Source organism: Microtus oregoni, unplaced genomic scaffold (genome assembly GCF_018167655.1).
Source record: "Microtus oregoni isolate MIOR12 unplaced genomic scaffold, Mior012 000020F_ref0000438, whole genome shotgun sequence".
In the NCBI taxonomy this organism is placed as follows: Eukaryota; Metazoa; Chordata; class Mammalia; order Rodentia; family Cricetidae; genus Microtus; species Microtus oregoni.
Window position 1 is genome coordinate 13,982,487 of NW_024543079.1, and position 8,439 is coordinate 13,990,925.

General features: G+C 41.7%; 1 pseudogene; it reads right to left on the bottom strand.

Annotated features, from left to right (window-relative positions):
• Nucleotides 1-5,644: 5,644 nt before the first annotated feature.
• On the bottom strand, nt 5,645-6,523 carry LOC121460366 (annotated as a pseudogene).
• Nucleotides 6,524-8,439: the final 1,916 nt, after the last annotated feature.

An 8,439-nucleotide genomic window follows, 5' to 3' on the forward strand; every position in this document is an offset into this window, starting at 1 on the left:
AACCTTAATAAACTTGTATTTAGTATGATATTTGTATGTAGATTGTTTTGGACTTTATGGATAGTCACGGCATTGTAGATGATAATAGTGTATTTCTTTCTTTTTAAGTTTTATGCTGCTAGTTAACATGTAGACCAGCCTGGTGAGATATCTCTGCCCTTCTCTCTATCTCCCCTGTCTCTGTCTGTCTCTTTCTCTCTCTGTGTCTGTCTGTCTGTCTGTCTGTCTGTCTGTCTCTCTCATGCTTGTGTGTACATTCATGCCAGTAGCATGGATGGAGCCCAGAAGACAACCTCGGGCATTGTTCTTCAGGGATACTGTCTATATTTTTCTGGAGACAGAGTTTCTTACAGGCCTAGAGCTTGGTAAAGGCAACTGGCTATAGAGGCCCAGGAATTCTTCTGCCTCTGTCTCTCCGAACCTTTTACCTCTCTGCTGGAATTACAGGCACTTGCCACCATACCCAGCATTTTAAAAGGGAATTTGATTATAATATTTATTTATCTATTGTTTGTGCACACATGCACACAATATATATGTGGAGGTCAGAGGTCAGCTTTTGGGAGCCATTTCTTTTTCCACCGTGTGAGGCCAGGAATAGACAGTACTTGGGTTGTCAGGCTTGGCAACAGGCGCTTTTATCTGCTGAGCCTGCTTGCCAGCCCTCACATTTAACATATTTTTATGTGGATTCTGGGAACTGAACTCAGGTTTCCTTGCTTGTAAGACAAGCACTTGACTGACTGAGCATCTCCACTGCCCCATTTAATGGAACTCCTTATCCTGTTGCCTTGATCTTTCACACGCCGGGGGTACAGCCATCTGCCCCTTTCCCCTTGTTTTTTGCTTTTCTGTTTTTTCTCTATTCCTTGAAACCTATTGATACCACTAAGAACAATGTCCAAGTTCCCTGCTTGTCTTTACAAAGGTTTGTATCATCTAGTCGTCCCCCACCTTGCCACCATTGTTTCTCATTGCTTACAGTGTTATCCACTGTAGTCGGAGACTGCTTGTTCGTTTCCCCACTACCCAGACTTGAATAATGACACAGAAACTATATTAATTACAACACTGTTTGGCCAATAGCTTAGGCATATTTTTAGCTAACTCTTACATCTTAAATTAACCCATTTTTATTAATATGTGTATTGTCACAAGGCTGTGACCTACCAGTGAGGTTCTGTCTGGCAGCTGGATACTTTTTCTGCAGCTACATGGCATCTCTCTGACTCTGCCTACTTTCTCTCTATATCTCTGTTTGCTGACTTTAATCTACTAAGCATTGGTCAAAACAGCTTCTTTAATAAACAATGGTAATAAAACATATTCATGAGAATGCCTATGTGTTTGTCTTTGGATTCACCTTCTTATTTAGCTTCTCTAGGAACATGAATTATAAGCTCAATATCCTTTATTTATGGCTAGAAACCAAATATGAGTGAGTACATCCCATGTTCCTCTTTTTGGGTCTGGCTTACCTCACTCAGGATAGTGTTTTCTTTTTTTTTAAATATTTATTTATTATGTATAATTTTTTATTTATTTATTATGTATACAATATTCTGTCTGTATGCCTGAAGGCCAGAAGAGGGCGCCAGACCTCTTTACAGATGGTTGTGAGCCACCATGTGGTTGCTGGGAATTGAACTCAGGACCTTTGGAAGAGCAGGCAATGCTCTTAACCATTGAGCCATCTCTCCAGCCCCCAGGATAGTGTTTTCTATTTCCATCCATTTGTATGCAAAATTAAAGAAGTCCTTGTTTTTTACTGCTGAGTAATATTCTAATATGTATATATTCCATACTTTCTTCATCCATTCTTCCGTTGAAGGGCATCTAGGTTGTTTCCAGTTTCTGGCTATTACAAACAATGCTGCCATGAACATAGTTGAGCATATACTTTTGTTGTATGATAGGGCCTCTCTTGGGTATATTCCCAAGAGTGGTATTGCTGGATCCAGGGGTAGGTTGATCCCGAATTTCCTGAGAAACCGAAACACTGCTTCATCAGGCGACGAAAGGAGACAGAGACAGAGACCCACATGGGAGCACCGGACAGAAATCTCAAGGTCCAAATCAGGAGCAGAAGGAGACGGAGCACGAGCAAGGAACTCAGGACCACGAGGGGTGCACCCACACACTGAGACAATGGGGATATTCTATTGGGAACTCACCAAGGCCAGCTGGCCTAGGTCTGAAAAAGCATGGGATAAATCCGGACTAGCTGAACATAGCGGACAATGAGGAATACTGAGAACTCAAGAACAATCGCAGTGGGTTTTTGATCCTACTGCACGTACTGGCTTTGGGGGAGCCTAGGCAGTTTGGATGCTCACCTTATGAGACCTGGATAGAGGTGGGCGGTCCTTGGGCTTCCCACAGGTCAGGGAACCCTGATTGCTCTTCGAGCAGATGAGGGAGGGGGACTTGATAGGGGGAGGGGGAGGGAAATGGGAAGCGGTTGCGGGGAGGAGGCAGAAATCCTTAATAAATAAATAAATTAAAAAAAACATATTCATAACTTACAGAGGGGAATCCCACATCATCTCCCTTTTTCTGTCTACATAAAAGAAAAGTTTTGTCTTTAACAAAGTAAAATTACATATAACAAAACAGATATTAAGTAAGAATTACAGTTACAATATTTATATCTGTTATTTTTATCATAACTAAGGAAAACTATAATTATAACTATCTATTCTTCAACTCCATCAAAGACCCCAGAAGGATATAATATTGCCTAAGTTAACAGGAAGAGCATTGTAAGCAACTTTCAAAATTCTAGAATTGACAGAAACATCTTGTTGCTTGAACAGTTATCCAAAGTTCTCTGTAACATTGAGGCATCCATCTTTAGCCTACAGGCCCATAGCATCCATAGACTTTTCCATGAAGTAGGAAATTTGGAAGACTGTTTCACCTCTATTGGCAGTTTGTCAGTCACTTTCCTTTGCATTCTGCAGAATGTCTGGCCGACTCTTTCATGAAGTAGGAGCCCTGAAGGACTGTCTCACCTTTAGGCAAGTTCAGCAGTCATTTTTCTGTGGGTCATGCATGTCCAGTTCACAACAGCATACCATCAAGCAGTCCAGGCAAGAGCAGTTTCTTGCCCAAATGGCTAGCCTTGACATATTAAAGGCAAATTCCATATGATTTTCTTTAATGCCCATCAACATCTCTGAAGTACTCAGTGCTGCCAGAAGCAGACATGTCTCGCTGTTGAGAAAAGTCTAAGTTCTTAAAACATTTTAAATGTCATATTCTGTAGGTCTTTGAAAGGTTTGAAGAACACCTAACTATCTGAAATATATCTCTGTACATCTAGAAAACCTAACTTAACACGACTATAGGTTTGACTATTATAGAGGTCTATCTATTACTCTGTATTTCTTAACTATACATTACATTTTTAAATGAGCTGTACAAACACAATACTTTAAACAAGAGTAGAAATATACATATAACAAAATTTACCTTAAATTTGTATCAATAAACCAAAGTCTGTACCAATGCAAAATATTTATTTTTATATCATATACACCTTTAAATTAAACCAAATATTTATAAAGAAACATTTTCGGGATTTGGAAATAGTTTTCACCAAACTGCTTCCTTTTTTTCCATTGAGCAGTGTTTTTAGGGTTCACAGAGAACTTTCAGATGGTCTTGATCCATCAAACCACATTAGCCTGGAAGAAATCCACAGGTTTTTATCTTTTGTGGAAAAAAAGCAAAAATCTCTTTTCCAAAGCAACATATCCTTAGACTCAAATTTTGAAGTCAAGATACCTTTATATTAGTTTAGCTTAGTATCCCCCAGAATCAAATGTCTCTCTGCAGTCAAAAAATTCAAAGAAAACACAATAATATACATAATCCAGACTCTCCGTGTATATTCCATCTTTACGTGACTTATTTTTTTTACTCCTTTAATCCATGACTGTCTGTGCTCTTTTATATTATTTTAATGTCTCTTTAAAGATTTTATTTTTTATACTCTTTTTCCTATCTCTCCCAAGCCTATGCATATTTTTAAACACACTGTATATCATTTAGAGGTTTTTGTGTCTGAATCTGTCCTATTGTATATCTGTGATCGTTTTCTTTTTTTTTTAATATTTATTTATTATGTATACAATATTCTGTCTGTGTGTATGCCTGCTGGCCAGAAGAGGGCACCAGACCTCATTACAGATGGTTGTGAGCCACCATGTGGTTGCTGGGAATTGAACTCAGGACCTTTGGAAGAGCAGGCAATGCTCTTAACCTCTGAGCCATCTCTCCAGCCCCCTGTGATCGTTTTCTGACCAGGAGCGCTTCTTAAAATGCTAAGCGGCATGGCTAGGACTAAGGGTGCTTTGCCTTTGGCTCTGTCCAGTCCAACATGGTGGAGGTATGTTCACCACCAGCTCTGTGAGCCATGGTCACCTCCCCAGCTCAGGGACACAATGGGTCTACGTTACCAGTAAGTAAGTTGTAGCACTCTGCTCACAAATCCCAAGTACTCTATAGCAAGATCTCTTGAAAAGGTCAGAGCCATTTATGCTGGCACAAACCAGGAAGCTGGCTCTTAAAGAAGCTGCACAGTTTTTACTGCTAATGCTGAATCAGGAAGCCTTCTCTTAAAAGGAGCTGCGCCTCTGCTCACTGCCAGCAAACAGCCCACCTGAGAAAATGCTGCTACCAAGAAGCTGTGCTTAACTCTGTTCTTTTGGGTCTAGAGTTACTTTCCAAGCTCTCTCAGGTTTTATGTGGATGTAGTTGCCCCACGTTGGCATGCCATTTTGTAGACAGAGAATTTTTGCTTGTTTCTTGACCACCAAGACCCAAATAATAACACAGAAACTATATTAATACAACACTGTTTGGCCAATAGCTTAGGCATATTTTTAGCTAACTGTTACATCTTAAAATCCCCCATCTTCCAGCTAGTTGACCACCACTTTCCCTGTAAGTGGATCACACTTACTACTGCACAGGGGCTATGCACCTATTCTTCCTTTAGCTTGAATAGCTTTTCTGGGCATGGGCCATTTCTGTTAATCAGTTGCTTTCCTCCCAGAAACCCAGCTTTTTTTTCTTTAACTTTCTTACATGACATTTATTTTTAAATGCATCTGTCTTCCATACCAAAAACTGCAACAGGGGCAGCAGCTGTGCCTGGATGTGTCTGTATCGCCAGGGCGGCAGAGTATCAGCTTCAGAGTAAGTGCCCAAGAGATGTTTCCTAAGTCAACAAGCAAATAAGACTTCTAGGCAAGAATTAGAAAAATGTGATTAGTCAACCTCTTGGCACTAAAAGCTTCATTTTATCTTTCTGAGATTCTGATTTCTTATCTAGAAAGTGAGGATTAAATGGAAACTATCTCGGGGCTGGAGAGATGGCGCAGTGATGTGGAATACCTTTCTGTATGCTGTGAATATTTTTTTTTAAAAAAAAACCATACATTTTTTATTGTTAAGTCAAAGAGGTATCAAAATTAAAAGCAAAACTTACAGGGTAAGACTTAACAAAACTACTAAGGAGCATCAAAGGAAGTGAGAATAGAACTAGGCGCAAGGCAAATATGAAGCAATGAACACAGGAGAGGGAGAGGGCGAACGGTGAGACTGTGCTGAAGACACCAGGGGAGAGGACCTGGTGTTACTTTGATCTCTCGCAAGCGCCTAGGTAAATGAATAACGGGATAAGATCTCTAAACTCCACGTAAGAGTCGCCCTCCCCATTGGCGCTGTCTCTGTCATCCTTCCTCAGCCTCTTTCCCATCATCCTTGGTCAGCTCCAGCTGGTCATCCCCTCGCTCGTCATTGCTGTCGTCATCCAGCAGGTCTCCCTCCTCAGCAGCGTCACCTGTGCCCGCCTCAGGCTCTGTCTTCACATTCGTCTTGCCTTTTCTCACGGAGGCGCTGCTCTGCTCTTCCTCAGACATTTCGTTCTTCATCTCTACTGCTTGTTTGCTTTGTTCCTTTTCAATTTCTTTCCAGGCTTTCCAGCAGAGAACCCACTTTTTGTTTTGTCTGAGTCAGCTCCTTCTTCATGGCCTGAAGGTCATCCCCTTTCAACTTTTCCAGACTTGGAAGAAGAGCCCCATTGTCCACTCTTTAGAAGGCACCACAGCTCGAGCAATAGGAGGAGGAACACGTGCTGGGTAACTGGACGTCTCGTCATAATAATCCCCTGAAAGTCATCGTCCAAATCAGATGAGGAACTGTGCATCTCCACTGCAGATCGTTTCACACCCACTTTTCCTCGGTTCGCTCTTGGCTCTGCAGCGGATTACTATCTAAAACCTGGCCAGCAATCATTCGCCATTCTCTCCAGCTATAGTCGCCTGGGCATTTCTTTCATTAACATATTGGATGAAGGCAAAGCCCTATGCACAGAGCAACCCACAATTTTGCCATACTTTGAAAAGATTGCCTCTACATCAGACTTCTTGACCACAAGAGTATTGAGATTCCTGATGAATACACGGGAATTCATGGATCAAGGATCTGTCTTGTTGGTAACATTGCTAGCCATGTCCTTTGTTGTTAGGTTTCTCACAAAGCCGAAACAAGAGGAAGGAGAGAGAAGAGACTGCCTCTCCTACTGCAGTTCCCTGCCGGGATGCCGAAGCCACAGCAGGCAGACAGCACATGACCGTTCACTCTCCATATCTTCATTCATTTATTCATCTTTTATTGTATATAAAAGATAAATATTTTAAAATATTTGTTTGTTTATTTATTATATAATGTCCTGCCTGCATGTATACCTGAAGGCCAAAAGAGGGCACCAGATCTCATTTTAGAAGGTTTTGAGTCACCATGTAGTTGCTGGGAATTAAACTTAGGACCTTTGGAAGAGTAGGCAGTGCTCTTAACCACTGAACCATCTCTTCAGCCCCTGTGAATATGTTTTATTACCATTGGTTAATAAAGAAGCTGATTTGGCCAACAGGCAGAATAGAGACAGGTAGGAAATTCAGACAGAGATACAAGGAAAAAAAGGTCAGAGTCAGGGAGATGCCAACAGCTACCAGAGAAACAAGATGTGAGGTAATGAGTCTCAAGCCTCATGGTAAAATATAAAATAATAGAAATGGGTTGATTTAAGCTGTAAGAGCTAGTTAATAATAAGCCTGAGCCAACAGGCCAAACAGTTTGCAATTAACATTAAGCCTCAGAGTGATTATTCGGGAACTGGTAGGCAGGAAAGAAAGCTCTAGTTACAGCTCAGTGGCTAAGAACACTGGCTATTCTCCAGAGACCCTGGGCTCTCCTCCCAGCATTCACATGGCCTTTCACAACCATTCCTAACTCAGTCCCAGGGGACCCGGTGTCCTCTTCTGGCCTCCACAGGCACTGTACACATTTGATGCCCAGACAAACATGCAAACAAAACACCCATCCACTTAAAAATAAAATAAAATAAACTTCTTCAAAGGGATATCATGGGTCTGTACATTACTCAACACAGGGTCTGGTACTTGGCACCAAGGATAGGCCTTAGCATGTTAACAATAACATTTATATAAAAATAGAAAGTAATCATGAGTCACACGTTCATTTAGCTCATCAAGGAAGGGAACAGGAAGATGACAAATTCAACTTAAAGCAGACTTAAAAACCAGAGTTTCCATAATCAATAGAAGAGAAAATCATTGAAGTGAGATGCAAGATGGCTAAATGACTCTGAGTGTAATAAAACCACAGCCTTTGGGGTTCTCTTCTGTACTGGACAGAATTTTATGGAATTATACATCATCCAGGTTCTCATTAATGATACATAAGTAATTTTTTTCAGAGATAGATAATTGTTTTCTTAGTCTTTTTTAAAGATTTCTTTATGATGTATACAGTGTCCTGTCTCCATGTTTTGCCTGCACACCAGAAGAAGGCATCAGATATTATTATAAATGATTGTGAACCTCCATGTGGTTGCTGGGAATTGAACTCAGGTGTTGGGTTCTCCAGCAGATAGGGCTGAGGCAGAACCGGTCCCGCTGGTCTCTCCCTGGGGCTCAGTGGGTTGTCTGGGGCTGAGCAGGATGGTGAGTGTTGATGACCCAAACCTCCCCGTTGGCCACCAGGGAGAAAGACACACTGAGTCGGGAGTCTGTCCAAGCAGGATCTCTCTTTATTGCATCAGGCAGGAACTTATATGGGGTTGAGATAGGGGGCAGGAGTCTTGGGGTGGGGTGAGGTGAGGTGGAGTAAGGAATAATGGCCAATAATATCTTCCCACGTCAGCAGTGGCTGGGCAGAGGCAGGCCTAGGTCGGGCTGTGCTGAGTCACTCCTCTCCACTTCAAGTTAGGATCATGAAGTGGGCCTCACCAAACTTGAGTTAGGCTCAGGAAGTTACATTGGGCCTCATACCCGGGCCTCATGAGGCCCAACACTCAGATCTTCTGGAAGAGTGGCCAGTGCTCTTAATTTCTGAGCCATCTCTCCA